This window comes from Callorhinus ursinus, unplaced genomic scaffold (assembly GCF_003265705.2).
Source record: "Callorhinus ursinus isolate GAN/ISIS: 27379988/994484 unplaced genomic scaffold, GSC_fseal_2.0 scaffold22, whole genome shotgun sequence".
NCBI classification, from domain to species: Eukaryota; Metazoa; Chordata; class Mammalia; order Carnivora; family Otariidae; genus Callorhinus; species Callorhinus ursinus.
The window spans coordinates 16,993,810-17,002,893 of NW_027397084.1; the positions used below are offsets into that span (position 1 = coordinate 16,993,810).

General features: G+C 38.6%; 1 pseudogene; it reads left to right on the plus strand.

Moving 5' to 3' along the window:
* The window catches only part of LOC112837957 (scaffold protein ILK-like), a 128,308-nt pseudogene extending 120,314 nt beyond the window's left edge, over positions 1–7,994 (plus strand).
* The last annotated feature ends 1,090 nt before the right edge of the window (positions 7,995–9,084 follow it).

A 9,084-nucleotide genomic window follows, 5' to 3' on the forward strand; every position in this document is an offset into this window, starting at 1 on the left:
GAACTTACTTAAAAAAAATTTGTACCTGCAAAGTCTTTCTCTGCCCCTTTGAGATCAAAATCTTTTAAAAAGCCTCTTGCTAATTTTATAACCCTGTACTGTCTTTCTCAAGGACCTGGGGACCGCCCTTTGACATGTGAACATCAAGGAAGGTAGCACCCTATCTCCCAGGGTCTGCGGGAGGGTCTATCTGATGGGCACCTGTTCAAATTGTAAAACTACCTCCTGTTGTGATGGTATCAGAAAATTTACTTTTCCTTTGGGTAAGGTCAATCAGCAAACGCCAATCGCCTATAGTTCCCCTACTCCGGTTCCTAGAAACTATGGTGCGCTTTGTTTCAGCAAAGTTAACAGTGTGTTCTGTATTACAATAGCCTTGAATAAAATTTTTCTTACCTGTTTAACTTTGGGGGTGCAATTTTTACTCTGACATTCAGGAAGGAATAAGTAGAGTTTGTAGATTCAGGTGAGTGAAGAGATAATCAATAGAAGAGAGTTTCTTTTTTTTTTTTAAGGATTTTATTTATTTATTTGAGAGAGAGAATGAGAGAGAGAGAGCACATCAGAGGGGATAGGGTCAGAGGGAGAAGCAGAGTCCCCGCCGAGCAGGGATCCCGATGTGGGACTCGATCCCGGGACTCCAGGATCATGACCTGAGCCGAAGGCAGTCGCTTAACCGACTGAGCCACCCAGGCTCCCGGGTAATGACACTCTTATTCTTTGACAAGAAAGTGACTACGTTGACATCTTCATGTTGGATATCTAAAATTCACCAGGAGTACTTATGGACATATGTAAGATTTTCAGTCACAATTTTTACTGTCACTCTAAATCTCTTCAAGGTTTAAGTTAGAAAATAATTGACAGGAAACACTAATTGATTGTTTCTGTTCTTACCATTCAAGCTTAGCTCAATTATTTTTGCATATTTCACAGGACTTCCCACATAGGCATGGTTAGTATTTATTTCATTGAATTGAATCCCTACTTTTAGTGTGACATCATAAAGTGAAGTACCAAAACCACTTTGTGTCCATATAGCAAAGAAACTCATTACTGAATTCAGACTTAATGTTATGTTCTTTATTCCTTAATAACAGTCAATAAAAGACTTGCTCATTTACACATCTGCTCAGTAAAAGAAGAGTTTTTTAATAATTAGACTTCCCAACAATGGTATTATTTGTCTTTCAAAGGAAGGAAATCTCTGTCCCTAGAAGTACCATGCATCTAAAGAAAGACCAGGATGTGGTAGACCCTTATATTGGTTCTGGTAATTTCTTTTTCCTGCACCATGCTTCTGCAAGTCCCTGCCCCCCCACCCACCTCATGCCCCCTGGAAGCCCCACAGAGGTGAAGCAGCTGGAACCCACTGTCCAAGTCTGAAGCCACTCCATGGCAAGGCCCCTCCTGCCAGCTCTGTTGAGCCCTGGGGTCACGGTTGGTTCTAGTACTTTCTAGATGTGTGAATCAAACATATTACCTACTTTTACTGGGCTTCAGTTTGCTCATGAGTAACTTTTTAACATGCTGTAAAGTTCAAATAAGCTACAACTTATGTGGGAAATAAATGAATATATGAGCAGTCAGTGTTTAACCGATAGCTTTCATCATAAATTTGTTTATGCAAATAGACTAATTTATGTGCTTACATTAAGCAATACCCTAAGCATGATATCCAGCTTTCAAAACACACACCTTTCTTATTTCTAACTACTACTGATGTCAGATACTGAGTGTGGAAGTTGGAGAGGTGCAATCAAGTACTCATCCTCAACTTCTTTTTTTCTAGTGTTTTCCAAAAGTGCAGTGAAAGTTGAGTTCTCAAGAGTTGCTGGGTTCTGTCAACAGTTGATGTTATTTCTACAATCTTACATGTGCTATTCAGGGTTGAGTAGAAGCAAGAGAGAGTATAGACTGTCTTGTTGCTTCTAGGAACAAGTTTCCCATAGCTGAGAGTGGAAGTGCTTGCCGAATGCAATAAAAGCTTATCAAAACAATGATGGGTTCATGCGTTCTAATACATAACACTAGGTTTTTACTTTGAAAACACACCACAATCTCTAATTAACTGAATTCCCCAGTCATGCTTTTGAATTAGGAATGTCAATTCTGGCAGAAGAACATAAGTGATAATCTGCCTTCTATTAGTGTGGAAAACATCCTTAAATTATTATCTCTTTAATGTCCTTAATTTAAATTATTTCTTAAATTATTTCTACGGAAATAATTTTAAATTATTTTTTATTTTATTTTTAAATTATTATCCTTAAATTATTTCTATGGAAACTGTATACCCTACCCTTTCCACAGTAGATACAAAATATGTTAAGACATTCAATTAAAAATAGTAGTTGAGAGATCCTAGCCTCATGAAAATTCCAGGTGTTTGGTTTTAGACATTGAAATAGTGTTGAAAGAGATAGTTTAGTATAGTGAAGGATGAGGAAAATAACTTACTGAAGGATAAAATGTCCAACGGCCATTTTGTCCTTCAAGAGGAAGGTAACCCTAAAAATTAATTACACTTTGGAGATCCACGTGCATTAGACAACATATTTTAAAACTGAAGCTTGGAACTATATTTAAAGCCTTATAATGAAGGACCAATTGTCTCACTTTTTCCCCTTTTCTTCTTAGCTCTAGAATTTAAGGCGTGCTCAGCTTGTTTAGGTACTAAAAATTTGGAACTCTAAAATGAAGTTTGACATGTTATCTGTGTCAGGGTAAATTCAGCTACATATCTCCAATGTAGCCATTTATAGATCATGTATGGCTATAAGTTTTTATGGATATTATATTCTTCCTTGCAAAGTAGTCAACAAGGTGTGACCATACACTTGTTTCAGTAATGACAATTGTCCTTAAATATATGTCCCTCGTATACTTTGGTGATGATAATAAGAGACACATTATGTCCTGTGATAAACACTAATGTTAACTTTGTAAAATAACAAATTTGGAGGTAATTTCTCAATTTTTCAAAAAAAATAAAAATGTTAATATTGATGGATCTTATGAAGAAAAGTTAAAAAAATATTATAAAAGATTAAATTTGGGGTGCCTGGGTGGCTCAGTTGGTTAAGCAACTGCCTTCAGCTCAGGTCATGATCCTGGAGTCCTGGGATCAAGTCCTGCGTCGGGCTCCCTGCTGAGCAGGGAGTCTGCTTCTCCCTCTGACCCTCCCCCTCTCATGCTCTCTCTATCTCATTCTCTCTCTCAAATAAATAAATAAAATCTTTAAAAAAAAAGATTAAATTTGGGTTACCAGATCTTGCATGTGACATTAGTTACCCTCATGTTTTTTCTTTCTCTTTCTGTATAGATGGCATATATACCTACATACACCTTGAATTTCATGAATAATATATAATTGTATATCCAGCTAGTTTATTCAGTAATTTGTAATAAATTATTTATTCTTTCAGTATTAACTATTCTTAATTCTCATTTATTTGAAAAACCAAGTAACCTCAAAATCAGAGACTGTTGAATTTGGAAAATTAATATTGTTATCAAGTTAATACCACTTTTCTTTTATTCCAAATACATAACTATTGTATCCCCATTTCTGCTGTGTTATGTATCTACTCTGGTAGATATGTTCTTATGACCCATTTGCAAGTATATATTCTAGGCTTGCTTTCTGCTGTATTTAAATGCATGATTGAATTATTTTATGAGTATACAATCACTTCTAAAACTTTTTATTATGCTAATTTAAGACATTACTTTCTATTCAAATTGTGTAATTTGATACCAAATAGTCCTTGTCTTCTGTTTATTAGAGAGGAGAACTAGTAAGGAATATAAGACAGAATTCAAACTGGGATATGGTGCCTGAGAAAAATTTGAAAAATTTTTAAATGAAGGCACAAATTTCAATCCAGTTCACTATTTAAATGGCCTCATGAGCTTTCAAAGAGTCATCTCATATTAAAAGAGAGAAGGAATACTATGGGAAGACTCTTGAATATGCAAATTAACCAGTATTAATTAGCTCCAGCAGTCATATATTTTAAGTGTTAGAACTTAGCTAAGGCAATACCACCAAATCAGATCTTAGTAATTTACATTTTTATAGTTCTTCCTAAAGCAATCTAGGATTGACTGTTATTGCCAAGAGAGGGTATCAACTAGTATGTAAAATGCACTGCACTCTAGGCTATGCATTTAAGTATGATCCCTTGTCGATTTTGAAGATTTCTGCTTAAATTGGTAATATTTTAGTAAGGCATACTCTTTCCTAAGTTGTTAAATGATGGCAAATAGGATCTCTGAATCAAGTGACATTTAAGAGTGACAAGAGTATTTCATTTTCTTCAGAATCTGTTCATTTTCTCTAGCCGTTTTCATTTTCATCGTTGCTGTCCCCTTAAGGCATACACCAGAGTCTCCTTTAAAAGCATTTTAAACTCAGCCCCAACATAAAAGCAAACAAGGAGCTAGGACTGAAACCAGCTTTAAATGTGTCCTTGTATTTGTTTTTTAGACATGTTGCTTGGAAGTTCTTAGTAAGTCTCACTCAATCATCTCTAATGTAATGTTACCCTATACATGGAGAATTTGAAAGCACTGAAAATAGTATTTTGCTCTTCACTTTGGCTATTTCAAGGATTTAGAAAAAACTTACTTGAAGAAATTCATTTCACAAAGGTAAAAAATTCTGCCTCATTCAGTCTTGTTGCATGATTGTAGAATGCTCATTTTCTTCTAGAGCATCCTGGTGATTATACAGGGGCAACATATAATCAGCAATTACCTATCTCAAAAAGAGTGTTAAGAGGCTACTTTGCTCTGTTCCAGACCGGCAATTTTCAGGAGTGTAAGTTCCTTGTAGAGATTTCAAAGGATGGAGTTTTAAAAAGTTTATCTTGAAAAGGTTTATTACATTTCACATTATTTTCACCGTACTTTAAAGCAGACTCCTTTTCTCCGAGGCCCCCGTAAGTGTGGCCTCATTTCCCACACATTCAGTACAATTTACTGCTGATGGGATAAGGTTAAGCCAACCAGATTACATAGAAGTGGACTGCCAAGGATAAATATTAGTCATCAAAAAGGTAACAGGGTCACCAGAATCACAATTCTAGAAGTGACGTAGAAGGGGAATTGGCAAAGAGCCATGACTTCAGTGTACTGCATTACGCAGATTATGGATTATGCTATTCCAGGTAATTCTTTTCAATAAGCACATTTGAAGCCAATACACAGAGAGATCTTTCTACTCTTCAACACACATTGGAGTTGTTCAACAGCATATTACTCTTATTTTCTAAGAAGGGATTTTTTTAATGGCTCAGATTACCATTTCATCTGGTTCTTTCCTAATTAATATTGTTATTCTCCATCTTACTGAGGTAGGGCAGACTGTTGGAAACTTCCTAAGGGGTATCACAAAATTGACAGAGCATAGAGAGAATATGAACCAAGAGGTCCATTAGGATGACGAACTTGCAGGGAGTGAAGCTTTGCTTCTGCTTTGATAATAGGTAGTTGAAGGCATCATGATCTAAATCCAGTCATAGTAAAAACTATCATTTATTGGCTACTCTAAAGCCAGTTGCAATATTCCAGTCCTAATTATTAAATTAAAATATGTTAAGACAGTTAAGTAAATAATCCAACATGTGTCTCTTAAGAATTTAGTGCAAATATTATACCTCAACATCTTCAAGTCATTGAACTAAGAAAGAAGCACTGACCATTATTTAGTAAAAGTGACTGAGTACTAGTCTTAAAATTCAGTAACAGCGTTAAATTGTAAATACACATTCCTTTTTGGAACAAACATCTGCATATTGTTCTCCAAACCAGAAGTTTCTGTATAGGAGCAATCATTCTTTTTTCCCATAAACTAAGAAAGCCTTACTAATTTTAATTATTAAACTGCTTTTAAAATAGTTTGCCTATATGGGGTGCCTGGGTGGCTCAGTTGGTTAAGCGACTGCCTTCGGCTCAGGTCATGATCCTGGAGTCCCAGAATTGAGTCCCACATCAGGCTCCCTGCTCGGTGGGGAGTCTGCTTCTTCCTCTGACCCCACCCCCTCTTGTGCACTCTCTCTCTCTCACTCTCTTTCTCAGATATATAAATAAAATCTTAAAAAATAAAATAGTTTGCCTATAAATGGACAGCATTGTTTATTTTCCTAAAAGCAGGTGGGAATTTTCTAAAATAATAAAATGAAGAAGATAAGCCATCTGTTAGAACCAGTTTTATCATTCATTTACCAACACAATGAGATCTTCCTATATATTTTCCCTTTGCTAGTGTAAGAGTATAAAACATAGGTGTGCCTTTTTAAAAAAGCTCTTTTAATTTTGACTGCTAACCCCTCCTTACCACAGGACCACTAAGATAGTGGTTTATGTCAAAAAGATGAGCTGCTTCTCCAATTTTCCATAGCCACTCTTAACCAGATTCGAGTGCAACTTACCTGCATCATCTCTTACTTAGAAAATGATTTGTTACAAAAGTCTCTGTTAACATAACACTTTGAAATTAACCTGTCAGTTCTAACAACACTCTAATTTGAGGCTTTGAGAATAACTTCACTTATTCTTCCAGCACTTTCTGTCCACACTATCTCTGTCCCCACCCACCTCATCTCATTGGCTTGTAGTACCAGTATCACAATACAGGTTTGCCTCATTTGCCAACTATAAATTCAGCTGGAAGCTGGATATATTTTCTTATTTACATACAGTACAAACGAGGGAGAGATGGTCTGATCTACAGAGGTCAACTAGGTCTGTGACATTCAACAAAGAATCCTGAATGCAAGTAAGGGTATTTTTTTCTCTTTTCGCTCATGGACATTTCGAAAAAAAATCCCTACTGTGTTTCCACTGCTTCCTCTCCACTTATTCATGTGACTATAGTTTATAATTTAGCATTAAACTTAAAATTTGACATCTGAAAAAACTCTCTTCTGGCCAATAATCACCTGAAAATTGTCAACTTCTGTACTTTTCCTAACTAAGACCTTACTGTTTATTTGCAAACTTTCCACTGTTCAGGTTTGGGTTCCTCTGGAGGTAGGTCTTGAGACAAGGATTTGAGTGTAAGTGACTTATGTGGAAGTGAAGGTAAGACTAACAGAGGAATAGGAAACTGAGATAGGAAAGAGAAGCCAGCCAATAAAGTGTACATTACGAACTCAGCTAACACTGTGGCAACAACTCAAAAACATGGGGAAACTCTGGGAAGTGATATAGAACCCATGCCTTGGAATTACTCACCCAAGAGGTGAAAGAACTGGCATATTTATACATCAATTGATTGAGGGCTAATAAGGGAACCAGGAGAGGTGTTAATTCTGGAGTACCTCCGCCTATTATGAACACACGGAGAGTGGCTTGGCGTTGGAAATTCTCCAGCAGCTATTGAAGTGAGTATGGCTCAAAGATATGGGCAGGGCCCCATAGTTTTTACATCTGCAACCCACACCACACCTGTAATAGGGAGAAACTTAGCACATGTTACTCCCTATTGCCTCAATTTGCCTTGCTGCTGTTGACCTATAAACTTTTGCTTGGCCCTGCACAGAGGCAGGTTACAGTTAAGATTTGCAAAGACCACTCTTTATCCCAAACCTACTTCACCTGAGGAGAAAAGGAAATACATACAGAAATGACTATGCTATGCTTAAGATTTACAGAACAACCTGACCACATTCCTCTGTGCAAAGATCAACTGACCAAGGACAAAGAAGTTACACGACCTTCCTCAGATGTCTAGAGACATGAGTCATCTTTTGACTCCAACCCCCTCCCACTAACAAAAGCCGCTGGAATTTCAGGCCAAGAAGAGATGGTTCTTTGGGACAATAGTTCACCATCTCCACGGGTTGCTGGCTTTCCGAATCAAGTCTCTTTCCTTACCCCATCATCTCGCCCCTCGATTTACTGGCCTGTCCTGTGGCAAGCAGGATGAGCTTGCACCGGGTTACAATTTTGCGACCCAGCCAGAGCAACCGCGTGCAGCCAGCTAGCCCAGGCGTACTTCCGGGAAGTCCCTACTGGGGTCGGGGGGAATGACAGCATTTGTTCCGGGGACTTCCTCTGTCACTTCCTGGAGCGGCCGCCCCTGTGCCAGGCTGTCGCGGCAGGAATCGCCAAACCTCTGCCAGTCCCTGAATCTAAAGTAGGGTGAGTCGCTGCAGCGTGTACATCTGGGAACTCCCTCCCGCTCCACCTGGGCTTTAAGCCACTTTGTTTGCATTTGTCTCAGGTACCCCGTTGGAGAAGGAAATAGTTGTTGGACGTTTACAAGATCTGTCTGTGCACCAGTTCATTTGCGTTTGGTTTGTTTGTTGCTGCAGCTTTTGGTGTCTTTGGACAAAACTGGCTGTGTTAGATTTGTTTCCTCAAAGGGAGATATTTGGAAATTGGGACTTTAATGTTCTCTGCACAAATATTAGTGACTCTTAGCTTTCTTCCCGTTTGGTTGCCTGCAAATAGGGGGTTTTGGTTTGGCTCTCTGAACTTGTCTATAAAGCCCTTTGGTTCTGTGAAACTCCTGACTTTTGGGGAGGAACAAGTCCCACAGAGGTCCTCTGGGTTTCATTTAGTTATGGTGTTTCTTCTGTGCTTTTTCTGAGCTTTTGCCTAGGAAGATAGGGAATATTCCTTCTGTTCCTAAAGGAAGACCATTAGGAACTATTTTGAATAAATGGTGCAGAATCCTGAAAAGCAACCAGAGAAAAAGGCTAATTTGCAGGAAGGAGAGCCAGGAGATGGGAGATGGAGGAATGTTAGTCCAAACTTTGACCCCCGGCCAGCTCCGGCTTCACCTTACCCTCCTGTTCCTGTAGTACCACCAGTATTGCCTGTGCGGCTGATTTCTGCACCATCTTCGGCATCTCCTGTGCCATGGCTTCCTGCTCCTACCCGCGGTATGGCGGAGCAAAAAGCACCCCAACCTGTTGAGCCACCTTCTTCGGAGGTTCAAACTAAAGCAACCCCCAAATCAACATGAAGGGGCCCAGGGGCTTAAACTGCCCACTCCAGATTTCTCCACAGAAGCCCAGGTAAAACTGACAATGGGCGGGGGGCGCCTGGGTGGCTCAGTCGGTTAAGCGT